This window comes from Canis aureus, chromosome 13 (assembly GCF_053574225.1).
Source record: "Canis aureus isolate CA01 chromosome 13, VMU_Caureus_v.1.0, whole genome shotgun sequence".
Lineage (NCBI taxonomy): Eukaryota > Metazoa > Chordata > Mammalia > Carnivora > Canidae > Canis > Canis aureus.
The window spans coordinates 69,636,350-69,664,128 of record NC_135623.1 but is presented as its reverse complement, the minus strand read 5'-3'; the positions used below and the strand labels follow the sequence as shown (position 1 = coordinate 69,664,128).

Genomic DNA, 27,779 nt, shown 5'->3' with positions numbered 1-27,779 from the left:
TTCAATTATGTTTCTATTAATTCGAAATAATTGTCTACATTGATGACAGATGGTGTAGGGACACCAATCATATTTCTCCAATGACAAGCCACCGAAGCAGGGTCCCAGTTCAGCCCACAAAGTGAATGGAAGGATGGTTCTTTAACCTCCTCGGGTTGTCGTTAGCATGAATGCATATTATGTTGGAAAACCTGGTTTATAAGTTGAGAAAATATCACGCGAGGTCCAGATATTATTTCTCTTCGCCTATTCCTTGCCTTTCTTCCAATGCAGCTATTTTTTCCTGTAAATCAATAAAGCATCACATTTATCTCAGTACAAAAGCACCTTCAGGGATAGTGTTTGTGTGTGTTTTTAGAACACCAGAAAAAGGATTAAATCACACAGAAGAAAGAGTGTGGCTCAGGAACTGACTTTATCCACTCTGAGGACAAGGTTTGGAAGGTCCTCCTGGGTGGTCTGTCGGAGACTCTGGGCCTGCATTTTGCCTGCAGGGTAGATGTGGGTTTTGCACATCATCACCTTTAGCTGCTCTGTCCCGTCCTGTCCTGTCCTCTCATGGCGCCCTTGTGCGTTCTATCCTGAGAAAACTGCTGAAATCGTTAAATCTACAGATTTGCGCATTCCCCTTCTGGAGATCCCGGTGGCGTGGGTTCTGGGTAAGGACCGGGAATCCATAGTATCGATCTGCCCCAGGTGATCCGGACGCAGCCAGCAGGTGAACCAGCATGCAGTCCCCTTACAGGCACCTTAGAGTCTGGTCTCAGCAGACTCAGAAAAATAGAGCTCAGAAAATAGTTGTAAGAATTTATTTACAACTCAACTTACAGATTTAGGTCAGCTATGAGACCCAGTTATCTTCGTGCGATTCCTGCACTGCTCTATGGGTTTGCTGAAGTGCTTTGTCTCCCTAAGGGACCTGACTCCAATAGCATCGGCCCTACTGCTCCCCCCACCCCAGGCCAGCTCCTCAAAGACCCTTTTTCCTTGCCTGACTTAAGCCCATCATGTGTAAAGCTCTTATTCACTATATGTTTCCTTGGTGTTATAGTGAATGAAAGTTGAATTTTGAGAAAGTATTTTCTTTTCAGGAAATTAAGCAATTTTTCCATATATAGTCTACATTTTGCTCCTGGCCTCTGCTCTGTAGACCCTGCATTCAGCGTCTGCCTTGTTCTGTCCTGGTCATGTGCAATTGGCCTTCATTTAGCATCAGGAGCTATGGATGGATGGCCAAGCCCATCAACGATTTGGGGGAAAAGGTCAAGGAATAGATCTCTTCTTTAATCCTTCAGTTTCCTGCCGGAACCCGGGCATCCTACTGTTGTAACCCACAAAGCGTCTCCAGTCTCAGACTTGCGATCCTTCCCAGGCCATTAGGATCGCCAGTCTCTCCTCACAGTGGGGACACCTGGCTTCAAAGTGATCCTCCTGTGCAGCTCACCCCAAATCCTCAACCATCATCGCTTGTCTTTCAGAGGTTGCCTCCGGTGAGTATCCTGCTTGGGGACACAAGTGCCGGGACCAGTACACCTGTGCCTCTTTCTCTTCCTTTGCTCTCTTCCCTCTTCTTTCCTGTGAGCCCAGGAGACTCATTTGCAAATCCAGGTGCCCACATTCATCCACCTAGAAAGGGAAATGATCATCTAAATGGGATATTATTAACTGAGTTAGGGAGGATTAGATCCTTAGCCTTTAGTAATTTTTCTTAAATATCCTTCCAGGGACACACACACACCCTCCATCTCCATCTTTCCCTCAGCTTTATTCTTCACTGATGCCCCAAACGACCACTACAAATACACAGGCTGTGTAGTGTCCAAGGATACGAACCCATCTAAGAAGGGGCTTTTGGGTCTGTAGTAAATTCTCGCCTTTGCTTACATGGGAATTGATCAAGGGTGCACTACTAATAGCTATTTGGGCCACTAGGTCATAACTTAGAAATAGAAAAAAAATCTAATTTGGTTTAGAAGATAGGGTATCATCCATAAAACAAGGGATATGGAAGACGTCATTCGAAGTGAGCTGAGTCACAGCTTGAAGTCAATTAAGGACAGTTGCTTATAGATTACACTGGTTCTCTGAGCTGTCAATCAAAAAAACCCAACAAACCCACCGAAAACTGGAGCTTACATTTGCCTGAATAAAAGCAAACAGTTCTAATATTCAAATATTTCCACCCAAATAACTCCAAACAAAAGCAGTACCTCCCACAATCTCCGAATCCCAAACATTTAATAATACACAGGATAGAGCTGCCTACCTGGACTAAATTAATCTCCACTGATGCTATGACCTTTCCTATCATTTTTTTTCTTTTATTATGTGATTGTCCTCAGTGAAATTTTTCTGATGTGCCTGTACCTCTCAAACCGCAGAGGGGGAAAGAAAAGGAAAAGGTCACAGCACTGCACGGTGTGCAGCTCCAATTTCAAGGGAATGTGAAATTCGGATACTGAGTAGCTCTGGACGGCTTCCACGAAGCTGTCAGGAGAGAGCAGCAGCCTTTAATGATCACAGGCCTCTAGGTTCAATTGAGTGTGACTAGATGAAGCAAGAATTCAAACTGAGTCTCCGCGGCGAATTGTCTGCTGATTGAGATGTAGCTCAGTGAGAGGAAAATGCTCCCAAGGGGCTGGGATTCTATGGAGAAAGCAGAAGCACAACCTGACTGCGGGCTTGGGAGTCTACTTCAATTTCGGTGCAGTGTCGGATTCCAACCCAGTAAGTAAGTGAAGAATGGGTTCAGACTTTTAAAACACTTTCCTTTCTGTTTATTAGATATTCCACATATCGCTTAGGAAATATATATATATATTATAATTTATATATTTTATATATTATATATATAATTTATTTCTCAAAACTCTCAACAAAAAATAATGTTCATTTCATCAAGTGCCATTTAAATAAAACAAATAAAAAAATAATTTTCATTTCAGTAAATCACGGCATCTTTATCAGCACCTTATCCTCTACTTACACCTACATTTCCAAATAGTTAAGTATTGCTTAAGTCAAAATATGTCAGTTTGTGTTAACATAAAACAGGCCAAAAAGTATAATAGCATCCAACTTATTTTTGTGCATATTATTATTTATATGTAATATAGAACTACATTTTATCACACGGCCTAAGCACTGGGTTAGCAATTCTATAAAGAATGCTTAGGAAGAAAGGTAGAGAGGTCGCGGGACCAACCCATCCATTTCACAGAGGAACACGCTGAGCGCCTACATCACACCCTCCAGTAACTAGCACGTCAGCATGTCCAGCACGCTTCTCGCTTTCTCTCTTTTTAATAAGAGCTCTCAAGTTTTAATGATGATTGATTTTATGATTATGTGATAAAAGTTCTTGCCTTCTAGTATGAAAGCTCAGTGAGAATTTCTCTGATTACTCAGAACACAGTTCTCTGCTTCTTAACATTCACTATTTGGAGAGCATGGCTATATCACGGGTCCTAAATTTATACTTGTCCTGTTAAGGTACAGGTAAATATAAGACCTCGTAATTCCAATTTCAAATTATCAATAAGGAATCTTTCTAGAACACCTAGATTCAGTTTTCATCAAATCTTGTTACTTAGACTAGACTACATATTGCAAAAATTATTACCGGCATTCCCAACTTGAAGCCACAAAAGCACAGCAGTGGGTTATCATGAATTCAAAATGTACACAAAAAGGATATTACAGATTTCCTCTTCTACAGTGTAAGTTCCTCACGGTTACACCTCTTTGTAGACAAAGATGCTATTTTATCACACCTAGACATGAGCACAATATTTGCATACAGAAGGCAAAGTAAATTTAATATTCTAAATTTAGATAAGTAACAAATATTAGAATTTTGGAAATTGTGGGTTGCCTGAGCGGGTCAGTAGTTTAGCACCTGCCTTTGGCTCAGGACGTGACCCCAGAGTCCTGGGATCGAGTCCCACGTCGGGCTCCCTACATGGAGCCTGCTTCTCCCTCTGCCTGTGTCTCTGCCTCTCTCTATGTCTTATGAATAAATAAATAAAATCTTGAAAAAATACAAAATCATTAAAAAAATAATTTTAGAAATTGTAACTTTACTTTTATTATCTTCTTGTCAAGGTCAATGTCATCTTTACTAACATATAAATTAAAACCAAACTTTTATATATCTGTAAAACATCTGTGTGTATTTGTGAATGACTATATAAAATCAGCATGTATGTAAGTGTTGAATCACTATATTGTACCCTTAAACTAATATTATACTCTTTTAATTTAAAAAGTGTATAAATATATGTATTTGTATACCTGTACATGCATGTTTGTGTAGATATGTGTATCTATATATCTATCTAAAAAGTATATATATGAAAGTGTGTATATGTATGTATGTACATATAGATAGATAAAAAATCAGCATGTAGGAATATATGTATAAATAAAAAATAAGTAGCTCAAAATAGCTTACAGATAAAGGCACAGGTGAAAAAAATCAGTAGATGCAAACTACATACAATTGTTGGTGTTCAGTGTAGATGTGGGACATATACCAAAAAAAAAAAAAAAAGTCTTTAAGCCTACAACTGGCCCGGCCCCTCTTCACAATATTTATGTATATAATTTCTAGTGTTATTCTAAGAGTGATCACAGTGCTAATTTAAGACAGAAATAAATTTTAGAACATCTGGTGTTCTTTTTACATGGAATGTATTTGCACTTATAGAAATATATAGCTAAGAATGAACTTCTACCCAAGACTTAGTACGGGATGAAATTCATAGGTGACAAATATTGAATAAAGAAAGTCCCCAAGAGTACCTTTCCTGTATCATTGCTTAAGTCTTTTTAATGAAAAACTATGAATTTAAATTAGACAGTTTAATAGATGCAAATTAAGAAAATAAAAATTAAAAGTGCAGGTTAGAAGAAGATTGTTACGTAGGTGCTAAAATAGCAAGGTGATGGAAAAGGTTTCTTGGTATTCCGCTACAGTGAAAAGCTGCCCAATTATTCACAGACACCTATATAGTAAGGTACATTTTTAATAAGATTTAAATACTTAATGGCTGTCTTTGGATATATAATGGGACAATACCTAGTTAAATTCCTTTAAACCCAATAAAACTCAAGATTCTTGGGTGGCTTGAGTATCCACCTTTGGCTCAGGGCGTGATCCTGCATCGGTCTCCCCTTGGGGATCCTGCCTCTCTCCCTGTGTCTCTCATGAATAAATAAATAATAAATAAAATCTTAAAAAACAATAAAACTTAAATTGTATTAATTATCTGTGAGAGTCAATGTTTTTGAAAAATAGAATGATCAGGCACTCGAATTGTAAACATACCAAAAAACCCAAAATCGTACAATTAACATTTCCTTTTATTTAAAATCACTCACTTCTCCATTCCTTGCCTCCGATTCAGGGGATTATACTACCAATTTTTATTTAATTCCAGAATTAAGACACTAGTTTGGAGATTTAAGAGAGGCATAAAATTATATCACATAGCTCAAAACATTCAATATGTGAGGCAAAAGTGTCAAGAGTGAGATATTGTCACATAACTACCAAATTTGTTTCTGTTCCTAAGGATGTGAGCCAGAAATTTCATTAGTGGCTTTTCATTTCCAGTTATAATTCAGCTATGTGCATGAACATCCTAAGTCTTAATCTTCATATACCAAAATTCACTACGTGAAGAAGATCCCTGCTTTGAGTATAAAATCATTTTAATATGAAAATCTAATATTTATAATTAATAGCCAATCATTAAGCAGATAAATAAGTATTTCATTGGGAAAATAAAGCGTTTTCAAAAAGGCAAGATTATAACTAATTTATTTTATAACTAGGCATAATCATTAGGAGAAATATTTAAGTATTTATGCTGAAGAGTGTTTATGTATGATAACTTTGGAGCCACAATGAGGTTTTATCCTAAGTATAGCATTAACTTAAAAAATAACTCAAAAAACCTCATAAATGGTTTGCCTGGGAATGGCGGACATTAGGAATTAGGTCTGGGACCAGTGTGCAGAACTGGTCTTAAATGTGACCTGATAAAGTACAAATTCCCAGTATCTTTCAATATTTCATTGTGTGTGAGGCCCACTGTTTTTTTTTTTTTTCCTAAGGTCGTTGTTTTTACTTTTTCATCTTCAATACTTTTGAGACATACATAAAATGCCCAAATCTTAACTGTATATCTTTATGCATTTTTACATGTGAAATCACTCATGTATTTATCACCAAGATCAAGACACAGACTATTTCTAAAGTGTTCCTTCATTCTCCTTCATCTTAAAGCCCCAACTTTTCCTCAACCTGAGGTGACTACAATTTTGACTTATATCACTCATTTTGTTAGTCTTGCCTGTTTTTGAATATTTTTTATAAATTTGAACTTATAAAGTATACTATACTATCTTACTTTTTGGTCAACATTATGTCTTTGACATTTAGCCATAGTTTTTCTTCTTTTTTTATGTTTAAAAATTGCATATATGTCAAAATTTTCTCTTCCTTTTGGGGAATATCATTATTTGTCACATCATCTGTTGGATTAAAAAACTCTGGAGATGACACAACTGAACACTGCAGATCAATACTTCCATCTGGGATACTGGGTACAGACTGTGACCTGATTCTAAGTCAAGAGCTAAGAGTGTCAGGACTAAACATGAGAAGAGAATTCATCCTCAGTACGAAGAACTCTCAGAACAAGACATGTGGTAGTAGCCAAATTACTTAATATCACAATTTCTTCATTTGTTCCCAAATCTGCCAATTTTAAAAATAGAATTGTCTGTAGGAATATAACAATAATCTTCTAAAACGGCATATGTACTGCTTCAAGAGACTAATGTCGTATCTTGGTTTCTCTGTTTTGAATCACAATCTGTCCAATCTCACTACCTTGGGTGAGTAGTTCTATGGACTTACTGATATTATTTATGATCCCTGTCAATGTTGGAACCATGACGTTTAAGATTCTCCCACTTTCCATGAATCTTGTAAAGCCTGATATGAAGATGCTTGATGTCAAAAGAGAGCTATCCAGTATTTCCTCTGAATGGTTAAGAATTTAGACAGTGAGTAGAGACTCCACTTTTCTCTTTCTAGAACCAATCTCTTTTACCACTTCCTACACTACAAGGGTCTGTTCATCCATGTAGCCCATGTAGCAGGGTTTCTTAAGACACAGCCTGTGCCTCCTGCACAGTTCTTCCCTGCTCTGTGTTCCACTCGAAGCGGGGAGCCCTTCAGGTCACTCAGTCACAGAGGAGCAGAGAGTGTTCCTACCTATGGAATATGCTGAATTAGGACCCAAAGAGACTCAACAGGCAATATTCATCCTTTTCATGCTAGGAGAGTCAAAATATAATAATTAGCTTTTACTTTAGAAGGCATATCTAGACATGCCACTGGACTCCTAAAATGTATGCATCTGTCCAGATCTATAAAGTTTATCCCTCACTTCTGGAGCTCATGTGTCTTACCAATAACTTCAGGTTGCTCACTACCTCTTGCTCATCCAGACTGTCAGTATAATGTCATTAATGTAATGGATTAGTGTAATACATTGCAGGATGTCTAGATAGCCCGTATTTTTTTTTTTTTTCAGACTCTATTATGTTAGGGGATGAGAGAGTTAATACAGTCTGGGAAAATAACTGTAGATATTTATTTTTTTCCTTTCCATGTGAATTTAAAGTGCTTCTTATCCTCTTTGCTAACTGGGATAGAAAATAATTTATCCACCAAATCATTGGCTCATATCACCTACCCGGGGTCATACAAGACTGCTGCAGGAAGAAAATACTACAACTGGCATCACAACTGCAATTGGAGCAACTATTTGCTTGAGCTCATATTAATCAAAAGTCATGCCGGTGAATGATTTTTATAACTGATTGTCACTTTATATTGAGGTCTGTCTATGCTTCACCTGTGTCATTGATAGAATCTTCACTGCAGCCAACCAACAAATAATCCAGGTAAAAACCCCATCTTAAATATGTTACTGTTGTTGGGTTGTCTAGAAGCAAGTACTGAGACATATTTGACTACATGGTGATAGGGATCAGTACCTATGAAAAGAAGGGGAAATAAAAGAAAGAAGCTAAAGTACAATGTAGACCTGAAAAAAACTTTGGTCAACCTGGTAGACAGCCCCAAACCAATTGTTGTCAAGCAGATTTTTCCATAGTAGGTAGAAGTAGCTGTACCATTTTACCAGTCCAGATATAGGCTTTTATGAGAAGAGGGTAACATTGGACAAAGTGGTTCTTTTATTGAGGCAGTCTCCAAAGGAGATGTCCACTGAATGTATTTCTTACTGGGCAACAAGTCCTTCCTTGAGAGATCTGGGTGGTTCATCCCAGTGCCTACTACGAATTACAAGGCCTTATCTATGATACCTTCTCAACATCATGCTCCTGAAATCCTAGCTCACCTGATGAGTGCTAAAGTCAATTTCAAAAAAAAAAAAAAAAGCGAGCATAACTGAGTCCATTTGCTCAACTCCAATGTTATGGTGCATTTAAGTTCATGGAAATATTTACTAAAAGAATTGTATATATTACAGCAAAAAAGGTAAATATCTTTACCCATGTCCATGGACCATATTCTCATCAACTTTTATATTTTCATGTGCTCTCAGGAAATAAATGATTTTTAGGCATTAAAATGAGCAGCTATATGCCAATAAATTAGGCAATCTAGAAGAAATGGACTCATTTCTGGAAAGCCACAAACTACCAAAACTAGAACAGGAAGAAATAGAAAACCTGAACAGGCCAATAACCAGGGAGGAAATTGAAGCAGTCATCAAAAACTTCTGAAGACACAAAAGTCCAGGGCCCGGTGGATTCCCAGGGAATTCTATCAAACGTTTAAAGAAGAAAGCATACCTATCCTACGAAAGCTGTTTGGAAAGATAGAAAGAGATGGAGTACTTCCAAATTTGTTCCATGAGGCCAGCATCACCTTAATTCCAAAACCAGAGAAAGACTCCACCAGAAAGGAGAATTACAGACCAATATCCCTGATGAACATGGATGCAAAAATTCTCAACAAGATACTAGCCAATAGGATCCAACAGTACATGAAGAAGATTATTCACCATGACCAACTGGGATTTATCCCTGGGACACAAGGCTGGTTCAACACTCGTAAAACAATCAATGTGATTCATCATATCAGCAAGAGAAAAAACAAGAACCATAGGATCCTCTCATTAGATGCAGAGAAAGCATTTGACAAAATAGAGCATCCATTCCTGATCAAAACTCATCAGGGTGTAGGGATAGAGGGAACATTCTTCGACATCTTAAAAGCCATCTACGAAAAGCCCACAGCAAATATCATTCTCAATGGGGAAGCACTAGGAGCCTTTCCCCTAAGATCAGGAACAAGACAGGGATGTCCACTCTCACCACTGCTATTCAACATAGTACTGGAAGTCCTAGCCTCAGCAATCAGACAACAAAAAGAAATAAAAGGCATTCAAATTGGCAAAGAAGAAGTCAAACTTTCCCTCTTCACAGATGACATGATATTGTACACAGAAAACCCAAAAGCCTCCACCCCAAGATTGCTAGAACTCATACAGCAATTTGGTAGCGTGGCAGGATACAAATCAATGCCCAGAAGTCAGTGGCATTTCTATACACTAACAATGAGACTGAAGAAAGAGAAATGAAGGAGTCAATCCCATTTACAATTGTACCCAAAAGCATAAGATCCCTAGGAATAAACCTAACCAAAGAGGTAAAGGATCTATACCCTAAAAACTACAGAACACTTTGGAAAGAAATTGAGGAAGACACAAAGAGATGGAAAAATATTCCATGCTCATGGATTGGCAGAATTAATATTGTGAAAATGTCAATGTTACCCAGGGCAATTCACACGTTTAATGCAATCCCTATCAAAATACCATAGACTTTCTTCAGAGAGCGGGAACAAATTATTTTAAGATTTGTGTGGAATCAGAAAAGACCCCGAATAGCCAGGGGAATATATTAAAAAAGAAAATCATAGCTGGGGGCATCACAATGCCAGATTTCAGGTTGTACTACAAAGCTGTGGTCATCAAGACAGTGTGGTCCTGGCACAGAAACAGACACAGAGATCAGTGGAACAGAAGAGAGAATCCAGAAGTGGACCCTGAACTTTATGGTCAACTAATATTCGACAAAGCAGGAAAGACTATCCACTGGAAGAAAGACAGTCTCTTCAATAAATGGTGCTGGGAAAATTGGACATCCACATGCAGAAGAATGAAACTGGACCACTCTCTTTCACCATACACAAAGATAAACTCAAAATGGATGAAAGATCTAAATGTGAGACATGATTCCATCAAAATCCTAGAGGAGAACACAGGCAACACCCTTTTGGAACTTGGCCACAGCAACTTCTTGCAAGATCCATCCATAAAGGCAAAAGAAACAAAAGCAAAGATGAACTATTGGGACTTCATCAAGATAAGAAGCTTCTGCACAGCAAAAGAAACAGTCAACAAAACTAAAGTCAACCTACAGAATGGGAGAAGATATTTGCAAATGACGTATCAGATCAAGGGCTAGTATCCAAGGTCTATAAAGAACTTATTAAACTCAACAGCAAAGAAACAAACAATCCCATCATGAAATGGGCAAAAGACATGAACAGAAATCTCACAGAGGAAGACATAGACATGGCCAACACGCACATGAGGAAATGCTCCGCATCACTTGCCATCAGGGAAATACAAACCAAAACCACATTGAGATCCCACATCACACCAGTGAGAATGGGGAAAATCAACAAGGCAGGAAACCACAAATGTTGGAGAGGATGTGGAGAAAGGGGACCCTCCTGCACTGTTGGTGGGAATGTGACCTGGTGCAGCCACTCTGGAAAACTGTGTGGAGGTTCCTCAAAGAGTTAAAAATATACCTGCCCTACGACCCAGCAATTGCACTGCCTGGGATTTACCCCAAAGATACAGATGCAGGGAAATGCTGGGACACCTGCACCCCGATGTTCACAGCAGCAATGTCCACAATAGCCAACCTGTGGAAGGAGCCTCGGAGTCAATCGAAAGATGAATGGATCAAGAAGCTGTGGTCTATGTATACAATGGAATATTCCTCAGCCATTAGAAACGACAAATACCCACCATTTGCTCTGACGTGGAGGAACCTGGAGGGTATTATGCTGAGTGAAGTAAGTCAATCGGAGAAGGACAAACATTATGTGGTCTCATTCATTCGGGGAATATAAAAAATAGTGAAAGGGAATAAAGGGGAAAGGAGAAAAAATGAGTGGGAAATATCAGAAAGGGAGACAGAACATGAGAGACTCCTAACTCTGGGAAACGAAAAGGGGTGGTGGAAAGGGAGGTGGGCGGGGGTGGGGGTGACTGGGTGACGGGCACTGAGGGGGGCACTTGATGGGATGAGCACTGGGTGTTATTTGATATGTTGGCAATTGAGCACCAATAAAAAATAAATTTATATATGCTGAGTGAAGTAAGTCAGGCGGAGAAGGACAAACATTATATGTTCTCATTCATTTGGGGAATATAAATAATAGTGAAAGGGAATACAAGGGAAGGGAGAAGAAATGTGTGGCGAATATCAGAAAGGGAGACAGAACGTAAAGACTGCTAACTCTGGGAAACGAACTAGGGGTGGTAGAAGGGGAGGAGGGCGGGGGGTGGGAGTGAATGGGTGACGGGCACTGGGGGTTATTCTGTATGTTAGTAAATTGAACACCAATAAAAAATAAATTAAAAAAATAAAAAAAAAAGTATTTTTGAATCCAAAAAAAAAAAAACAAAAATAAAATAAAATAAAATAAATTTATAAAAAAATAAAATGTCCAGTCCTGTGTAAACAACAACAACAACAACAACAACAACAACAACAACAACAAAATGCTTACACTCTCAGTTCTGAATATCCTTCTTCCCTAACTTGGTCTTCCTTCTCCCTAGGGAGCCTGTACGTATCAAGGCACAGGATCACCTTTTTCTCTCCATCTCCTATTGTAGCCTGGGACTGCTGGACTGCTATTTGTTGCAGAAAATACCACCTCTAATTGATGCTTACAACCTAGACGTTGGTTTCTTATCTAAATATACATGCCAACATTGTTCTGCTGGTATCAACTAGCCTCTGGGAACAAGGACCTCTGGTGTGGGGTTCTTTTCAGAATAGTTCATAGTTGGTCCTACTTTGGAGGATGGCCCCTGAATTCTTAAGCATCCTTTCCTGTTCTTCAGCCCCAAAACAAATACCAAGCTAGACATTTCAAAAGCGAGTCAGATATCATTCCCTGGACTATTGCATCTCCAAAGCACAACATGCCAAAGTCCACAAGTAGTTATCTTGAAATTTCCTTCTCATAGCTTGAAGTGTTATAGGTTTATCTCCAAAAGCACGGTAGACAGGCAATTCCTCTGAAATAAATTCATGCTCTCCAATCTCTACAACTATCAAACAAATCTCATTTATGTTCTGAGTTGAATAATAAACAAGTTGATTGCAGCAGTGCACCAGCCAGAATGGACCCACAGAAGCCCTGGCTTCCCTAGTGACAGCCTCGAGAGATTTTGATATACAGTATGTAGGTACATCAAAGGGTCACAGACCCATTTCAAAATATTCTATCCACTATGACTTAAGAAAAGTAGCATTCATTTTACCTTTCCACACTTCTGGGATCTCTGCCCAAACTTTTAAAAATGGAAACATTCTCATTTAAAATGTGTGTGTAGGAGCGCTCAGGTGGCTCAGTGATTGAGTGTCTGTCTTTGGCTCAGGTCTTGATCCTGGAGTCCTGGGATCGAGTCCCACATTGGGCTCCCCATGGGGAGCCTGCTTCTCCCTCTGCCTGTATCTCTGCTTCTCTCTCTGTGTCTCTCGTTAATAAATAAATAAAATATTTTTAAAAAGATGTTTATGTATACAGACTCTTTTCCCAGCCATGGAAATTCAACATCATCCTTATATTGTTCTTCTGCAGAAGAGGAAAAGTCAACTTAAGAGAAGAGAATGACCTAGGATTTCACAAATGGAGAGTGTCAAAAGAAGTAATAAATTATGTATAAATACTTTGATGGTTTTGTGTCTTTTGTATAAATATCTAAATGTGGCATATCTACTGTATACCACATGATTTTTCTATCTGATCCCACACTATCACTGAAAATGCGGTCCAATAAATATATCTGTTTATTGGTTGAGGAAACTAAGGATTCAACATTTGTTAAAGTTTCATCACAAGAAAATAGTGGATCACATTTCAAATTCAAGTCTGTCAGAGTCCAGAGACCAAGCATTTCCAAGGACATTTTTCTGGACAGTATTTATGGATGATTATTATGAAGAGAGAAGTTAAAGACCCTGTTTAATCTGTCTATTTTCACTTACATCTAGGTTATTAGACTTAATTTTTAGGGTTGATACAACTCCTGTCATGTCAGTAACAAATTTTTATCCAAGCATTGTTTTGTTTTTAAACAATGTAGTGTGTTTGCACTGAAAAAAGAAACCCAAGATTGAAATGGGTAAATTCAAATTCAAAGACGACTCTTTGGGTCATAAGACAAATCTTAGTATTAATCACTCCACAATGCATTAAATAATAATTTGTATTTATTCTAATTGGGGGAACTTAATATATACATCCATATATATGACATGTATATTGTAGAACATATACTATATATATATTATGCTTGTATAGGCATATGTGTATATTTGCATATTTACATAGAAGAGGAGAGGGAGAAAGAAGACACACATATATAAAAAAAAAAAAAGATGAAAAAAAAAAAGATGGAGGAAGGCCTGGGAAACTCATTCGGTGGAGCAGTGGACTTTTGATTTTGGCTCAGGTCATGGTCTCATGGGTTGTGAGATTGAGCCTGAGTTGGGCTCCAAACTCAGCAAGGAGTTTCTTTGGGATTTTTTCCCTCTCCCTCTTCCCCTGAACCTTCCCACCCCTCTTTGCTCACATTTTCTTTCTATAAACTAAATAAAAATAAAATCTTAAAAAAATATATATGTGTTTGCACAAGAAATCAGAACACAAAACTGAGGATGGACAACATTATTTAGATTGGCAAAATGAGCAGGAAAGAGGTGTTTATTTAGACCGCCTCTAAGGAGCTAATGATTCACAATAAATATGTTTTAGGGACCTAGAATATAATGGATGAATAAAATAGAGGCATTCTTTGTCTTAATGGAGCTTATACTTCATTGGATTCAACAACTAAACAAGATATGATAAGTAGGTAGGTTTGAGTACATGGTGGCCGCCTCCTCAATGCTTACTACTTAACTCACACCAGTAATTAAAGATAATTAGCAAACCCTCTGTTTCAAACCTTTGTAATTATACCTTCCTAATGCTTTCCAAAATATTTAGCAATTTACTTCTTATCGCTTCTTCTGTGAAGAGCCAGTCTTAGATTAGAGAGGACATTCCCTCAGTAGGCAAATAAAAATTTCCTTAAAATGAATCCACAAAGTGGACATTTAGTGACCAAGGCTATGGAATTGATAAACTAATGTAACTCAAACACTTGTAGAAGCCAAATTATCTTAGAGATTTAGACTAGTGAATGTTTGGCCTGTCATGAACTCTTGGATCGCATATCATAGTTATGAACCTTAAAAATCTGTTTATCGTTTGGAGGTCAGATCACTAACTCACATTTTCGGAATATCTTACTCAGTCAAACTTGGGTTTGAAATTGAGCATGAGGAGAAGCTGTTATGAGAAAAAAAGTTATCGTATTTCAGTCTGAACCTAACAAGAACCTAAATATTTTATGTTATGATCCTACAGAAGCTTAAAGTGACCAAGAACCCAGGTCACTACTGCTGCTGCTACTGCCACTGGTTAAGAGCCCCAAATTGGCCGCACTGATCAACAAGGCAAGTCCATTGCAGCAGAGCATCAGCCAGAAGGGACCCGCAGAAGCCCCGGCTTCGCTAGTGACCGCCTGCAGAGGTTTTGACATGCCGTGTGTAGGTACTTTATGCCCATGGGAACACTGACCAATGGGAGGCAGGTTTTAGCAAGAAGCTATGGGATAAATTCTTCTCTCTCCCTTACTTAGAAAGGGCTCTTTTAAGAAATGGTACTCCACTTGGTCTCCGTAAAGATATATAGGGAATCAATATTTGGTTACTTCTTGCTGGAATGGAATCTTGTAAGATTCTATTTCTTAAAGTCCCTCCTAATTTGGTGAAGATTTACCCAATTTTCTCATGCCTAATCTATCCTCTTGTTTATTTATGTCTTATTTTACTTAAAAACTATGGATAAAATGCTTACTGCATACTAATAAACTATTCAGGATATAGCACCAAAAATAATTGAAAAAGCTTCTGACCCTATGGAGCTTACATTCTATTGTTAGAGAGTAAAATAAATTAATATACATACATTTCTATAGCAATAAGTGTTATGAAAAAAAATAAAGCAGGGGTGAGGAAGATGCATTGACTAGGGAAGACCTATTTAAGGATCTGACACTTGACAATCGACCTAAATGAATTGAAAGGGTGAGGTGAACAAATTGAAGGAAAGTGACATTCTAGAGGAAAGAGCTGAGCAAAGGACCTGTGGTAGGTTTATGATCAGTGGTTGCACAGTTTAATGTTGCTAGAAAAATAATCAAGTCTGACTTTCTTGCTTTAGGAATTCAGATTACCCTCTAAGGGCACCAAAGAGACCAAAGACAAAAAGGCACGATAATAGCATGTTTTCTAAACAGTGAAGGATTATTCATGGGTCCCCTTAACCTTTGCCAAAATGAGCTTCAACACATCGTAGAGGCAGTGCAAACCTTTAGTGATGTGAGACCCTGTGTTTATGTTACCTAATTAAGCCTCCTTCCTCCAAAATATTTATTATGTCACATGTTTTGTGAATGAGAAAAGCTAGCATGTCCTTAGACATCATAAAAATATTTGTGGTTATTTAGGGTGGTGACAAAAGTGTTTGTGGTTATTACTTTTAAAAACATTACTATTAAATTTTAATAGATTTTTTGTAATAGATTGAAAATGAATTAAATTTATAGGCTGGTCATTTAACAGTCTCTTGTGAATGAAGCTGAATGTGGTATCAATAGAGATATGAGTGATCACAGATAATAAGAGAAATATATATATATAGTTATATATATATAGTTATATAGTTTTATATATATATAGTTATATAGCTATATAGCTATATTTCCTCGTTGACATTGATAATAGTTTAGATGGTTAGATGGTCACTTCATATATTACTATCTTTTCAAACCAGATATTTTGATTCAATAGATATGTATTATGTGGCTATTAAGCATCCTGCACTGTTCCAGATTCTTTGGGCATATTAAGAAACAAAACACAGGAAAAGCTCTACTCTCTCAGAATGAATTCCCTCTTTTGTACTTTTAGGTCTACAACAGATTTTAGGTGGAATGATAATTTCTTCTGTAAAGTAGTAAAAATTCTGAAAATTTACTGAGTTCTAATTTTGGTATAGAGTTAAGGAATTAAGACAGCTACCACAGGGTTCCTGGTGGCTCAAGTGATTAAGATACAGACTCTTCTTGATCTCAGGTCAGGTCTTGGTCTTTGGCCATGAGATCAAGCCTTGCATGAGATCAAGCCTTACATACTGAGGGGAATATAAATAAGAAAAAAGCTTCCATGGACACAGGACTTCCATGTAAATGATTTGTTTTCCATTTTTTATATCAGTAGCAACATTAAATACTATTTCTAATAAAATTGAGTCTCACACATGGCATTTTTAATAAAATGGCATTTTATTATCATTTTTAATAAAATAAAATACTTTTAGGGATAGACTCATTCTGAATTTTAAAGAGTCTTACATTATTTTACCTAACATATTACATTTTAAATTTTACATTAAACATTTAGTATGCTTTTTCAGAAGCAAGTGTTTCTGATTGGTAATACAGTAACTTTTTCCAAAGTTTATTCATATTTATACTGATTCTCTTCCATTCTTTTTGAGATATCATTATGAAGAACTTATTTGTTAAGCGAAATAAAACCAAATGACAGATTTCCCGTGACTTTTTTGTAAATCCAGTGTTAAATTGCAAAAGTAACACAGAAAAAGTGAGCCAGTGAAACAAGTATGCACAGGGATGAAATTAAATATCTCCTCAAAAAATTAAAGGAACAAAGAAAAGCAAAGCTGGAGGTATCACAATTCCAGATATCAAGTTACATTACAAAGCTGTAGTATTCAAAACTGTATGGTTCTGGCACAAAAACAGATGCAAAGATCAATAGGACAGAATAGAAAATCCAGAAATAAACCCACCATTGCATGGTCAATTATCCTTTGATAAAGCAGAAAAGAAAACTCAGTAGGAAAAAGAAAGTCTCTTTGCCAAATGGCGTTGGGAGAAGTGGACTGCAACATGCAAACAAATGAAACTGGACTTTTTCTTATACCATACAAAAAGGTAATCTCAAAATGGATTAAAGACCTAAATGTGAGACATGAAATCATTAAAAATCCTAGAAACAAACACAGGCAGTAATATCTCTGATGTTGGCCATAGCAACATTTTTCTATAGATGTCTCCTGAGACCAGGGAAATCAAAACAAAAATAAACTATTGGGACTTCATCACAATAAAAAGCTTTCTGTACAGAAAAGGAAACAATTAACAAAACCAAAAGGCAACCTACAGAATGGGAGAAGATATTTGCAAATGACATATCCAGTAAGGGGTCAGTACCCAAAACATATAAAGAGCTTATAAAACTCAACAACCAAAAAACAAATAATCCAACTAAAAAATGGGCAGAAGTCATGGACAGACATTTCTCTAAAGGCATTCAGATGGCCAACAGACTCACGAAAAGATGCTCAACATCATCCATCATCAGGGAAATGCAAATCAAAACCACAATGAGATGTCACCTCCCACCTGTCAGAATGGCTAAAATCAAAACCATAAGAAACAGCCAGCGTTGGTGAGGATGTAGAGGAAAAGGAACACTTGTGCACTGATGATGGGAATAAAAATTAGTGCAGCCACCGCAGAAAACAGTTTTAAGTTTCCTCAAAAACTTAAAAATGGAACTACCTTATGATCCGGTAATCACACTACTGGGTATTTATCTCAAAAATACAAAACCATGAATTCAGAGGGAACCATGCACCCCTATGTTTAGAGTGGGATTATTTACAATAGTCAAATTATGGAAGCAGCCCGTGTGCCCATCAACAGATGCAGAGATATAGAAGACGTGGTACATAGATGCAGTGGAATACCATTCAGCCATGTAAAAGAATGAAATCTTGTCATTTGCAACAACACGGGTGAAACTGAAGAGAATTATGCTGAGTGAAATAAGTCAGAGAAAGGCAAATACCATATGATTTCACTCATAAAAGGAGCAAAGGCAAAAGAAAGAGAGACTAACCAAGAAATAGACTCTTAGCTTTAGAGAACAAATCAATAGTTACCGGAGGGGAGGTGGGTGGGTGGGGGTATGGGTGAAATAGATGACGGGGATCAAGGCACGCACTTGTAATGAGCACTGGGTGATGCATGGAACTGCCGAGTCGCTATATGTACACCTGAAACTATGGTGTATCTCAACTATATTGGAATTATTTTAAAAAAATAAAAGAATGTATTTTTAAAAAAAGAATGTATTTTGCATTTTTACAGGACGAATGCTTTGCCAGCATCCTCTTGATCTTATCTACCCAAATTTAAATATAAATAAAATATTATTAATGGCATTCTTTTCAGAGTTGCTTTATTTTTTTTTCTCCAAGATGTTGCCTTTCCACTTGTCATTTATTCCACATATGTTTAAAAAGTGCACATTATATTCTGTGTACTGGGATCATAAATAAACAAAACATGGTTCTCGTACGTTAAATGTGATTAAGTGAAGGAGACTTATTGAACAAATAATTACATTAGAATGTGACACTTTATTGTTTAACCATATTCTTTCATTAAGCAAATACATTTTGGAATTTATGGTTAGGAAAATAAGAACTATGGAATCTGTTTACAAGGAATCTATGAAATAAATACTTGAAATATCTCAAGAAGATAATATAAAACCATATTATCAATGCCTCTTAATAATATAGATGGGAGTGATGTAGGGAGAACTCTGAGAGCATGTCATTTTTAAGTCCAGTCATCAAGGGCAGGGAATTTATCGGGTAAAAGGGGGGAAGGAGAGTGTTTGCAGTAGATGAGGTATTATGTCAAACAGAGAAGGAAAAGAGATTATGGAGTTCTGGAAATGGCAGGTTTGTCAATATGATGTAGACAGTGATTTTCAGCAAGTAAAGATTTTCTCTCTAGAATCAGTTAGGTGAATAGAGAGAGCTTGACAGAAGGAAGTGAGATATTAGAAGCAGATTTTTTTTTATTAACAATCCACAGCAAAAAAAAAATAGTGATACCCTAACTTCATAAAGGGAAAGTAATAAAAAAAATTAAGGCATAATATAGATGAAGAGTTGATTATTCTTCCTGACTGGTAGGAAATGGTAGGTGACAGGAAGACGGTATCAAGAAAGACTCCAAGTTTTTAGGAGATATTCTTGGGAAAACTAGAAGCATTAAAGCATAATTTCCTGAGATATGAAATTTCAAAAACAGCACAGATTTTGGATATACTGTATATTTATATTGGGAGATTGGAGATATCTAAACATTAACAGAAGGCAGGAAAAGAGAAGAAAGTTGTGGTCAACCATGTCAAATGCAACAGAAAAGATAGATGATAAAAAATTTTGAGAGTAACCATTACATTTCCTAAGAAGGACACTTTCAGTGGTGGGGAGGACGAGTTTCAATGATGTGGCAAAGAAAAAAATGATGATTGTACTGTATCCAATCAGTACAAAGATCTGCAAAAGTACAAGGTCTGCAAAATATACATTGCTTTGTAACCAAAATGATTTAATGGTAAGCAGAAAATGCATATTGTAGATATTTCATTTTCATTTAAATATGGTAGAAACAGATTTAGGTTGGGGAGGAAAAAGCCAGTATGGAGATGAAGATACAGACAGGAATAAAAGTAAATGAGGAAAAGGTTCTTTGAAGAGATGGGAAATTACTCAAGATGTTATGGAAACACAAAGGAGGAACCCATCTCTTCCTGGGAGAGTTACAAAATGCCTCACGGGTAAACGTCCAGGCTACCTAACATATTTTATAAAAATAGTAACTTGTGACATAGTCAAGTCTAGGTGCCTCTTCTTCCTTTTCAGATAAAGATGTAAAATATTACCGGGGTGAAGTCTCTCCTCTGTAGTCCCCTGCATTAGGGTCTCCAAGCCAGTGCACCTGGTCTAAACATATCTATTTATAAAATAACAAGAGACTGATGGACCTATGAATGATTTAAAGATTTTTCTGCTGTTTTACTCAATAGATCTTATTTCCTATTTAAGGAACACATTGCCAGTCATACGTGCGTCCGTGTCCGCTTTGTTCAAACATATTAAAGGTTTACTAATAGCAAAAAGATGGATGAGCACTAAATTGAAGACAAGGGTAAAAGGAAAAGGTAACATCACTTACTTCTTTACAGAATGGGCAAAATGTGAGCATAGTTTTAGACTTTTGTGTGCCTGAGCTTTTCTTAGAAATGCATTGCAGGTCACTCTAATCCCATCCATTAAGTTCCTGCTGCTCAAATAAACTTAGAGTGATACTATGTACTTGAAAGAATAGCTTCCTTAAGGGGATTTTTTTTTTTAGAATAGTATCTTCAAGATGTTAATTAGTGTCGTCTCAGAGAAAACCGTGAGCAAAAAAAATTCAGAAAATGCTAAGTTAAACAGATTTCATTGTCTTAAAAAATTCAAAGCGTCTTTGTTGGATTTAAAACGCACATATCCTTTGATCAGCTTCTCATGGAAAGAAGGCATCTAAGTCTCCTGCCTTAAATATAAGCTGGCCTAAACAACTCAATTCTAACCAATGGCATGAGATGGAAACGAGGATGTGTAACGTCTGCCAGGCCGTGTAGACTCACTGACTCTCTCTCTACTCGTTGGATGGGCGTCGTTGAAATACGGTCACCTTATTGTGCCAAAACCAACAGCCACATGGGAAGTCCACCGGTTGGCGTCCCAGCAAGAGCGCCAGGAGGGGGGATCTAACTGACAACTGCATGAATTATGAGAGTTATGGTGTCGTGATAGCAAAGGTGGTTCCAGCTCCCAACCATGGCCCAGACCCAGCTGATGCCCAGCGAGCTGTTTCCCTATGAAATCTTTCTTAAGTCGCAGATTCACAAATGAAATTAATTCATAACAGATTTAACCTTTGACTTTTAGTGTTTTTTTTTTTTTCAGCAATAAATACTAGAATGTCCTTCCATTAGCTAATGATACAATGAACTTCGTAAGAGGAATAAACTACACGTTGCCCTCTGAAATTATTTTCTTGGATCTTTTTCTATAAGGATTTACACATGGACCCATTTTGGACAATGTTCAGCATCAGTCTTTACACATGGACCCATTTTGGGCAATGTTCAGTATCAGTCTTTACTTTTTTCTCTGAAATGTTTAGATTCATTACATTTATGTATGTATGTTTTTAAAAATCTTGCTTTTTCTTTTCTTTTTTTAGATTTGTTTATTTATGAGAGACACAGAAGGAGATAGAGCCAGAGACATAGGCTACCCCATGGGATTTCATCCCAGGACCCTGGGATCAGAACCTGAACCAGGCATCCTGATTCATTACTTTTCAATTTAAACCTTTGCTTAGTGTTATTTGGGATATATATCTTAATATGTCATGGTTTTTCTTTTATGATTGTCAAGAATTAAAAGACAAAAATATTGCATCACTTCTATGGAAACATCATTGCACTGAGAATACATATATATATATATATTTTTTTTTTCTCTTTTGATAAGTCAGAATTAAATATGGAGAAGTTGCCCTAACTTACTATTCTGATTTCTGAGAGAAGAATTTATGGGCAAAATAATTGAAGAAATTCTCAGACACTAAATGTTAAGCAGATACATTCTCAGTAGAGCTGCCTATTTGAAGTACTTCCATGAAAATTTTGTCTTCTCTAAAAAACTATCTTTTTTTCTATCTCTGTAAAGGCACATAGCATATTCCCTTATTCATATTATTTCAGTCTTACTCTCCTTGGTTATCAGCAACTTTCTACCCTCACATTTATATATTTCCATGAAGGAATATGCTTTCAAGTACTAAAATTTTCTTCTCTCTCTCCTCTTAAGAAGTATATTTCTTTTGAAAAGAGAATATCCATAGTGCATTGCCATTTTCCAATCTTGATTTCCATTTCACAAAGTTACTGTGATAACAATAAAATTATATCTACCATTCTGTTTTAGATTCTCAATTTAAGGTTACTTATTACTCATCCTCACTATGTTGGTTTACAGCTACTGAATCCATAAACATACTGAAATAATAACATCTTTAAGCAATGGTATGGAAACCCAATTTCAATTCAAAGATGACATTTTCAAACAAAGGTACCTCTTTAGAGGTTTTGTTTTCTTTTCTGTAGCCCCATGGCTTTAGAATAATGTGTTATGAAGTTGATAAAAGGTTTAACATTAGATGTATTGGGTTTCCATATTTAAGAATAGCAAAACAAAACAAAACACTATTTCAGTTTTGCATTTTTCTTGCTTTACGTAGTCACCTCCCTACCTGTAGCCACATGTAATTATATCATTTTAACAGTGTTTATGTCTATGAAAACTCTTTATGAATACATATGCAATCCCTTGAGTATCAAACTTAGACAAAAATCCTTGTATTAATAACAGGGACATCTTTTATCTCCCTGTTGTTATTTTTGTAGAGTATCTATGAAGGAAACAAGAACACAATATAGTCTGAAGGAACATAGAAGTGATTGTTAAAATCAAGAGAGTAAGTTAAATTTTATGGTAATTCAATAAATTATCTAAATAGATGAGTGAAGGAGAAGAAATAATTATAATAAAACATGTATAGTTTCCCAAAATAATAATCCAACATTATTTTTGTCATTTTCTAAAGCATATATTTTTCCAAAAGTTAATCTGAATATAAGAAAATTACTTTTAAGAAATATTTACTTACCTATTCTAAGAGTATAGAAGAGGAAATGGAACAGTGAATTGCCATCCTTAGAATACATTTTATTTTATTTTATTTTTTTATTTTATTTTATTATTTATTTATTTATTTATTTTTAGAATACATTTTAGTAAAAGCTATCAATATTGCATGTGTAAATAAGGAACAATAATACATTTTCAGGAAATGTTAAGTGCTAAGAAAAAAATTAAAATTAATAAATGATCAGGAGCTAGGTTGGGAGTTGTATATGGGAATGGGGGTATAAACAGACTATTTAGATGACAAAGTCTATGATGGTAATAATAATAATATATTAATAATAATAAATAATATTTTAACTTATACTTGAAAAATGTATGAAAAGAAGCCATGCAATGACCTGGGACAATAGCATTCTAGACAGAGAGAAAAGCTATTCAAAAGGCTGAGATAAGAGAGTAATCTTGATTGCTGAAGAAGCCAAAGAGGAGCAAGTCTTGGCTGCAGAAGTGAAAGGAAAAAAGCTAAACCAAGCATGACCCTGAGGACAGAGCTTACAGTCAGAAGGTCTCAAATCCTGGCTCCACTATTTCAAAACATCAGGTAATTTATTTAGTCCCTGTAACCTTAGTTATTTAATCTGTCAGGTGGGACGAATAGCATATCCGTCTCCTAGAATCACTGCAAGTATGGAGTGACTCATACATCAGAAGTCCTCAGAAGAGTCTAGGAGGTGTCGGAGGATCGTCCTCTGCTGCGCTTGTGGCAGATGAGGTCAAAGTGTCAGGACAGGATTACATCTTGCCTTGTAGGCCATAGACAAAGTTTGGGTTTTATTCCAAGTATGATGAGAACGCTAGAGAATTTCAAGCAAGTAACGGATGTGAACTGATCTATATTTTTGAAAAGAAATCACTTTTTCCCGTGACGAGTGGCTTGGGAGAACTAATAGGAACAAAGGAACCAATAGGCAAACTAGTTCACTAATCCCAAACAAAAGGAGGCTGGGTTGTACTAATCATGAAATTAAAATACTCTTAGTTTTGATTTTCTTGACCATAATTTGTCTCCAGTCCTGAAAAAAATATCTCCAGGACTTCTACATGTTATGGAATGTTAGAAAACCATCAACCTTTAAAGGATTAAAAGTTCTTAGTTTAGTTTTACATCTGCTATTAGTACATTGTATTAACTTGGGTGATATTTCTAAATCATGTTTACACAAAATCAGTTGCTAAACTAGGTAATAATGGCAGTTATTTCTGGCTCTAAAATTCAATGATAAAGGTTATTTAGAGTTTTGAAATATATTTTAATGTGAAAAGAGGTATGTTAGATATTATTATATCAAAAAGGCATTTAAAATAGGGCACTGGGCTCATGTAGTCAGCTAAGAGTCTGACACTTGGTTTCCATTCAGGTCTTGATTTCAGGGTTGAGAGATTGAACCCTGCATCAGGCTCCACACTCAGTGGGAGTCTGCTTGAGATGCTCTCTCCTCCTCCCTCTGCCCCTCCCATTCATGTTTTCTTTTTCTCTCTAAAACAAATCTTAAAAGAAAAAAGGGATTTAAAATTACGAGCCCACTTAAATTTAGCTCTTTTTTTCAAATGAATTTTTTGTTATTTTTGAAATTGAAACTTAGGTCAAATAAGTATTTTTTATAAGCCAATGAATTCCTCATTGCTTCAAAAAGATGTTATTTATTTATTCATGACAGACACAGAGAGAGGCAGAGACACAGGCAGAGGGAGAGGCAGGCTCCCCGTAGGGAGTCCAATGAGGACTCAACTCCAGACCCCAGGATCACGCCCTGAGCTGAAGGCAGATGCTCAACTGCTGAGCCACCCAGGCACTCCGAATTCCTCATTTTTAATAAGACATGCATAATTTCTTAATTTTAGGGTGATAGTTCAGGATAAATACTAAAGATTTCCAAAATTTGCATTTAATGAATTGTTGAATTATTTTCAGAACTATGCATGATTATATCTAAAAATATTTTCAGAATAAAAGCATCTCATGAGTTCACATGAATATTGATTTCCTCCTGTAGACCACAGTCTCTCACCAGTATTTACCCTATCTCTGCCCCTGCGTCAGCGTTCTCCTCTGTTTATTTCCCCATCCCTTACATATTCTTCTCTATATCAATTCCCTTTTGCTTTTTCTAAAAGCATCTCATTTGGTCTATTAAGTATTAAAGTATTTTATGGGAATACATAAGCACTTCGTACTTAGCAATAAATACAATTTTAAAACTTCTATATCTTAGAGTTGGAGTTCCTTCTGAGGCTTTAAATTTCCTGTTTTTTTTTTTTGTGATTAAACTTCAATAGGAAGTATTTTTCACAAAAAAATATAGCTATTTTTTTATTTGTTGCATGTTTTTTGTTTTGTTATTTTTTTGCTAAATTATAACATTAAAAATTTGTGGCAGTAAAGTTTTTAGTATCAAGCACTTGTTATTTAAAATACTGTATTGCCAAGGAATATTTAAATTAGCAAACCTAGTATTAGACTAAATTAATCTGTATAATAGTTACTTAATAGTAATTAGCCCATAGTTCTATATAAAATACAGAATTCTTTTTCTTCCATTGATATCATATATCGTGATGAGTGTTAGAAAGTACTCAATGGACATAGCTTTATGGTTACCTAGAAGGGCTGTAAAATATTATTTCCCAATTTTTTGGAAATTTGGCTCTAGAGGTCCTCTAGCTATAAAAGTAAAGGAAAAACAGTCCTTTTGCTACCAAAAATTTCTATACAGCTTCTTAAAACATTCTTCTTTAATTTAGTTTCCAAATTAAATTATAATTATTTAATAAGATAGTATTTTCTAAGGAAGTTACTTATATTCATGATATATGATGAAAGTTTGATTTCAACTTTTAATAATATTTAAGCTGATTAAGAACTACAAAGATTATTGAAAATTAACTCATATGTACTTATTCCTCATAGATGGCAAATTAGAGGTATTCAGCAGTTTGGTAGGTAATCTTTTAAATCTAAACAATTACCTTTGAAAACACAGAAACTATATATAAGCTAAACAGTGTAGTTCAACTTGGTACATAATCTTACTATTATAATGAAATCTTCTTAGTAGAGTATAAATGATGAAGTCTGAACACATTTTAGTATGGAGATAAGGGTCCACGGATTCATTTAGGGAAAAGAAACTTGAGAAACATTTACTTTTAAATCAGCGACTTTCATAAATTGGCTCATTTGCTTGGAGAAAAATTATTAAAATATTTAGAGCTTAAAAAACATACTAAGGTGCAAGTTTCAGACTATGTTCTGATGTGAAATAGGGAAAAAGACAACTGTATTATTCATCAATATCCGTAGCTATCCATTACTGCAAAATTGTCTATATGCAAATAGTTTCGTTATCTGAGGTGCTAAGCCCTATAGACTATAAGATTTAGAAAAATACGTGTATAAAAATTCTTGTTCAACTCATAGCACTGTCAAACCAAACAGTTACCAGATAAAGTTAACCAGGCGAGGAAGAGTTCTGTCAAGGGAATTGCAATAAGCACAAGCAACCAGACTCTGAGCTTAACTACACCAAAACAAAGGGCAGGAGAGTTTGTTTTTTTTTTTTTAAAGGGAATAGGGGAATCTTAAATCCTCCGTGTTCTCTCAATGGCCTTATCCAAAGAAAAATTAACTGACTCTTATCTTCATGACAAGAGGCAGTTTTCCAACTTGAAGCAAGGAGCCCACAAAAGTTAGGCTCTTACCCAACCACAAATCTGGGAGCACTATCTGCCTCGATGGTTACATTTCAAAGGGATGGCTCTTAGGTCATTGAAAAAGACAATCCTGGATTGTGAACCTATGTAAACTTCAAAAAATTTACATCTCAAAAAAAAATTATATCTCAAAGGGACAGAGAAAGAACTTAAAAGTTTTCTAAGTTACATGCTGTAAGAAAAAGGAGTATCAGGGCCTAAAGTAAGGAACAAGCTTAGATAAACTTTAGTCAAGGACAATGTTAAGGTCATCTTGGTCAACACACACACACACACACACACATACACACGCACAAGTTCTTAGATGCTGGTATAAAAGGAATAGTGATAATAGTAAAAGCAGGTGAACATGGTAAGCTTATTATCTTATTTGGTATTTGATCTGGTAATCAATCCTACACTCTCTTCCCTATCATTATTCCAATTTTAAGATAAGAAACCAGAGCTGCCATGTTGGTGAGCATGTGGGAATGTGGGAAGAGTGGTGGCCTAGAGAGGGCAGGGAAGGCGCGTGGCCTTTCTCCATACCTTGCCCCATGTAAGTCTTCCACCTGGCTGTTCCGGAGTTACATCCTTCTAGGATCAACCAGTGTGATCGATCAATAAGCCCTATGCCCGAGATGGAGCTTGAACCAAGACTCCGAGATCAAGAGTGGCATGCTCTACCGACCAAGTCAGCCAGGTGCTCCTGGTGTTCTCAGCGGTTGAGGGCTCCAGGGGCTCGTGCTGCTGCAAGTTGCATGGGGAGGAGACTACAGTAAGAAGAAAATGAGGCCGGTGATGACAGTGGCAAATGTGGAGACTGCTGGGCTGGAGATGAGGAGGCAGCAAGTCGGTGGAGATGATCTCAAACACAGCACTTTGCTTGCATTCATCA

The 27,779-nt window shown here is 36.4% G+C and overlaps 1 long non-coding RNA gene across 1 annotated transcript; it reads right to left on the bottom strand.

Annotated features, from left to right (window-relative positions):
• LOC144281706 (uncharacterized) lies at positions 1-27,581 on the bottom strand. The gene is made up of 3 exons (XR_013350129.1): positions 27,431-27,581; positions 1,445-1,626; positions 1-283 (listed from the first exon to the last, which is right to left on the bottom strand). It is a non-coding gene; the product is annotated as an uncharacterized LOC144281706 (long non-coding RNA).
• Positions 27,582-27,779: the final 198 nt, after the last annotated feature.